Source organism: Octopus bimaculoides, unplaced genomic scaffold (genome assembly GCF_046866305.1).
Source record: "Octopus bimaculoides isolate indiv1 unplaced genomic scaffold, ASM4686630v1 contig208, whole genome shotgun sequence".
NCBI classification, from domain to species: Eukaryota; Metazoa; Mollusca; class Cephalopoda; order Octopoda; family Octopodidae; genus Octopus; species Octopus bimaculoides.
This window is the reverse complement of record NW_028315458.1, coordinates 4,569-10,000: the sequence shown is the minus strand read 5'-3', so window position 1 is coordinate 10,000 and position 5,432 is coordinate 4,569. Positions and strand designations below refer to the sequence as shown.

The following is a 5,432-nucleotide window of genomic DNA, read 5'->3' as shown; positions in this document are numbered from 1 at the left end:
CTATGAAGTGTATTCTATGTTGAGACTACCTGTCTCTAATCTATAAACTACATACATATGTATAGGTGCAGGAGTGGCTGTGTGGTACTTAGCCTGCTGACCAACCACATGGTCCTGGGTTCAGTCCCACTGCATGCCACCTTGGGCAAGTGTCTTCTACTATAGCCCTCGGCCAACCAAAGCCTGGTGAGTGGATTTGGTTGACGGACACTGAAAAAAGCCTGTGGAGTTTGTATGTGTATATATATATATATATATATATATATATATTTTTTTTTTTTTTTATTTTAGTTGAAGAGCGTAGGCTCGAAACGTCAAAGTCTTTCTCTATTGCCGAGCGTTTATCCTGCATTTGAGAATAAAATTATTTCCTTATTTGTATCTTATATAGATTTTGAATTTCTTCCTGTAATAATAATATTGTATATGTCTTGAAATGTTTGCCTTGCCTTAATGTTTAGTGTCCGGTTTAAAAGTTATGTATCCGATGCATTGGAAATCTGCAATGAGTCCATAAATACCGTCCCGGCTATAACCCCTGGAGCCCTAGTAATCCGTTACAGTACTTATCTAGTGTACCTAATCATTTAAATCACCTGTAAACTAAACCCCCATACTTTTTGTGAATCACCATCATCGTCGTTTAACGTCCGCTTTCCATGCTAGCATGGGTTGGACGATTTGACTGAGGACTGGTGAAACCAGATGGCTACACCAGGCTCCATATCTTCGAAACGTCTAGTTAGAATAGAGGCAGCTGACGAAGGAATAATTCCAAGTGGCTTTCTGTTTTCTTATGTGTTCGTTCCGTTGTCTGTAGTTCATTGTTCTAACGTCCTGTACCCTGATATGCATCTCTATACACATGTAAATGTGAGTATGTACATATATGTGTGTATACATGCATATATATCCTTTGTATTATTATATATATATATGTAAAATACAAAAAAGGGACAAGAACGCAAAACATCCAGAGAGATGATACAAAGAAATCAAGGATGGGTCATTCGGAGTTTTCTTTCCTCAGTCGAGTTCCAGATTCTCTTTGCATCTGTGTTTGTCCTCCGCCACCACTTCACAGCCGGTGTTGGTGTGTTTATGGCCCCATCACTTAGTGGTTTGGCAGAAGAAAACTGATAGAATAAGAACTGAACTTTAAAAATAAAACACTGCCAGGTTTGACTTGAATGGTTCAACCTTTGAATGTGGTGCTCCAGCATGGCTGCAGCCAAGCATTTTGTCCAGGGTGCTAGAAATGTTGCCAGGTCACTGAACTGAGGCCAAATGGTGAAGATTACTGTAATTATAATTAACGGAAACATTTTAATTAATTTAAAGTACACAGTGATGAAACAGAAAGATTCATTTCATTAATTAATTGTATTCTTTAATTAATTATTGTTATTTCACCCCAGGTCAGTCCTGATCCAGGCAGACCTACGATTAAACATGTTCCAGTCGTGACCACCCCACCTTATATTCAGGCATAGTGTATCTAGAACTACATTATCTAATGTACAGCTTTAGTATTAGTGGCTGTAGTCGTTCTTAAGCCCCAGGTCACTCCTGATCCAGTCAGACGTTCCAGTTGTGATCATCCCATCTTTTACTCACACACAACCTGTAATAATAATATTGTTACTCATTAAATTATTTAATGTTTGTTTAAATCTTAATTAAGGAAATTACTGAACATATATTTTAATTAAATCAATTAAGAGTAATTAGCCGAAAGTAAGACTGCAATTCCACGAACAGGCATCTCCGGACACTTAGAAATCTGTATTTCTTATATCTTTCACTTGTTTTAGGCACGAGCCCGTGGCCATGCTGGAGTACCACCTTGAAGAATTCTACAACCAAATGAATCAACCTCAGGAATTTTTTCTTTTAATCTTACATCATTTGACAGAAACCATTATGGGGTCAGTTGGCCCCATAATAGGTCTGTGCGGTCATCTGACAGGGACAGTTTCTTTAATTAATTTATACGAATTGTATGCATGTTTGTAATGGTTAGATGGGGGTGGGGAGCGCTAGGAATGTGGCTTGTGGGGGTAGAACGCCTAAAATGTTGGACTAGTTGGTTACATGGACTCCAGTGGTCAACTGGCACCTATTTTATCGACTCCCGAAAGAACGAGAGGCCTCTGGAAATTGAACTCGAAACATAAAGACAAACGAACGGCTGCCAAACATTTCGCCCACACGTGCTAACGACTCAGCCAGCTCCCTTTGCTTGTTTCACTCATTTGACTGCGGCCATGCTGGAGCACCGCCTTTATAGTCGAGTAAACCGACCCCAGGACTTATTCTTTGTAAGCCTAATACTTATTCTCTTTTGCCGAAACCACTAAGTTACGGGGACGTAAACACACCAGCATCGATTGTCAAGCGATGGTGGGGGGACAAACACAGACACACAAACACACCTACATATTTTGAGGGAGGGGACTAGTCGATTATGTTGACCCCCTAGCGTTTTAATTACCCTAACCCTTATAGGTTGAAAGGAACAGTCGACATCGGCGGAATTTGAACTCAGAACGTAAAGACGGACTGAACACCGTTAAGCACTTTCTCCGGCGTGCTAACGATTCTGCCTTTAAAAATAATAATAATGTTCGTAATCCTTTCAATTATACGCACGGGCGGGGGTAGTTAATTACATTGACCCCTCAATGTTCGTCTTTTAATTAATAATCGGTCCCAGAAGGATCTTAGAAGCTAAAACACATTCGTCCAGCGAAATAAAGATTCTGATCGCAGAGAAACAAAGGGAAGTAACTCGGAGAAGCCAGAGTAAAATAGAGACGTTACAGATAGATGGCGCTGGTGTTTGTTGTTGGTTTGTCATAGCAATGGCGGTGAAGATGGCGGTAGGAACTCGTTAAAATTACTCTTTTCCTTGTTTCAGTCCTTTTGACTGCGTCCAAGCTGGAGCACCGCCTTTATAGTCGGTCAAATCGACCGCAGGACTTACTCTTTGTAAGCCTGGTACTTATTCTATCGGTCTCTTTTGCCGAAACCGCTAATTTACGTTGACGTAAACACACCAGCATCGGTTGTCAAGCGATGTTGGGAGGTGGGGACAAACAGACACACAAACATATACACATACATACATATATACAACGGGCTTCTTTCAGTTTCCGCCTACCAAATCCACTCCTTACGGTCTTTATTTCTTTCTCTGTCTTATTTCTTTGACCGGTTTCAGTCAGTATTTGTATCCGCCATCACTTGTTTACAACCCCAGGACCAGACATTTTATTTTCTTTTCGATAATTTATTAAGTTTGATTCGTTCGACGAAAACCGTTCACAGGGAACACGTCTGTGGAATGCACAGCCACTTAAACATTAATTTCACCGTGCCCCAGTCCACTTACCTGGCAAAAATCACTTACACCTGTAATTCAAAGGGACCGGCCTTGTCACATTGTATTTCTTTGTAAATTACGTGAAGAAGACGTGTCTGCGGAGTACTGAGCCACTTGCATGCTAATTTTCTGTTGATTGAATTGTAATCGATATGTCACTTTCGCTTCATACTGTTTTATTGACCTTGAAAAATAAAGCTGACAAATATATACACATACATTAATAGATTCATAATATATACACACAAGCACATACATTACTAGATTCATAATATATACATACAAGCACATACATTACTAGATTCATAATATATACACATACATACATTACTCGATTCATAATATATATACACACACACACACACACATTACTAGATTCATAATATATACACATACATACATTACTCGATTCATAATATATACACACACACACCTTACTAGATTCATAATATACATACACTACTAGATTCATAATATATACACACACACTCTCACTACTAGATTTATAATATATACACACAAGCATATACATTACTCGATTCATAATATATACACATACATTACTAGATTCATAATATACATACATTACTCGATTCATAATATATACACACATTATTCGATTCATAATATATACACATACATTACTAGATTCATAATATATACATACATAACTCGATTCATAATATATGCACACACGTTACTCGATTCATAATATGTACACACACCTTACTAGATTCATAATATATACACACACATAGATCACTAGGTTCATAATATATACACACACACATTACTCGATTCATAATATATTACGCTATTCATAATATATACACATACATTACTAGACATTGTAGACACTAAATTATCATACTTAAATGTTGTAGAAACTTGAAAAATAAAGCTGACAAAGCCAGGATTCGAAATCACAAAGTAGATATAGTTTTATTTTATTTATCTCTTGACCACCAAACAGAATGGAAATTGCAGAGAGTTACCTCTCTTGAAACCAACGCGACAAGATCCAATTGTTCCCTAAGCGAAGCATTTCCAAAATGTAATATTTATTTAATTATCTTAATTAAAAATATTATTTAATTACCTGGAAATAAAAATAAAAATAATAAAAAATGTGTAGGAAACCCGGTGTCTTTCCGATAACCAGAAAATCGAAAAATACGGGAGGAGTATGTTTAAAAAACAAAAAAAACGACGCCATTATAAGGCCCCCCCCCTTAAAAATTTTTCCGGGTTTTGACACTTTAGCGACATCAAATCTCGAAGATTTTCTGGAGAAAATCTGGGGACCCGATGTCGCTAAAGTGTCAAAACTTAGAAAATTTTGACACTTTAGCGACATCGATTCCCCAGATTTTCTCCAGAAAATTTTCGAGATTTGATGTCGCTAAAGTGTCAAAACCCGGAAAAATTTCTAAGGGGGGGGCCTTATAATGGCGTCGTTTTTTTTGTTTTTAGCTACTCCTCACCTATTGGTTATACTATAAACATTATCGATTTGACATTATTACCTTCCGCGCCTCCCACGATGGGATTTTCTGGATTAAGACGTGTTTTCTTCTTCCTGTTGCAGTCGATTCTTCTTCTTTGCATAATTTTTGTGGTTTTTATTTTATTTATTCAACAAAAAACATCTTTAAATTATTTTTTTTATTCGAGAAAAACATATTTTCGATGATAAAAAAGACTATGTAGACATTCTTTTATTTGTTTTCAGTCAATTGACTGCAGCCATGCTCAGTCAAACCAATTCGACCCCAGGACATACACTTTGTAAGTCTAGTACCGTCTCTTTTTGCTAAACATACCAACATTGGTTGCCAAGCGATGGTGGAGAGACAAACATACACATAGATACGACAGGCTTCCTCCAGGCCTTAATTCGCCTGAGGCTATAAGTAGAAGACACTTTCCCATCGCTTGACAACCAATGTTGGTGTGTTTACGTCCCCCATAACTTAGCAGTTTAACAAGAGACCAATAGAATAATAAGTACTAGGCTTCAGAAGTCCCAGGGTTGATTTGCTCCAAC

General features: G+C 37.6%; 2 long non-coding RNA genes across 5 annotated transcripts in view; one reads left to right on the top strand and one right to left on the bottom strand.

The window, feature by feature from the left end:
- The window catches only part of LOC149129014 (uncharacterized), a 4,799-nt gene extending 527 nt beyond the window's left edge, over positions 1 to 4,272 (bottom strand). Inside the window, exons 1-2 of the long non-coding RNA XR_016240579.1 lie at positions 3,395 to 4,272; positions 1 to 1,300 (exon numbers count right to left, since the gene is read on the bottom strand). The exon at positions 1 to 1,300 is cut by the window's left edge and continues 527 nt beyond it. This is a non-coding gene — a long non-coding RNA (uncharacterized LOC149129014). The remainder of the gene's footprint in view (positions 1,301 to 3,394) is intronic.
- Positions 1 to 5,173, top strand: part of LOC149129013 (uncharacterized) — a 16,410-nt gene extending 11,237 nt beyond the window's left edge. For 2 of the 4 annotated variants that reach the window (XR_016240578.1, XR_016240575.1), the window contains exons 3-5: positions 1,815 to 2,882; positions 4,270 to 4,439; positions 5,118 to 5,173. This is a non-coding gene — a long non-coding RNA (uncharacterized LOC149129013). The remainder of the gene's footprint in view (positions 1 to 1,814; positions 2,883 to 4,269; positions 4,440 to 5,117) is intronic. The other 2 variants (XR_016240576.1, XR_016240577.1) reach the window with 2 other exon arrangements.
- Positions 5,174 to 5,432: the final 259 nt, after the last annotated feature.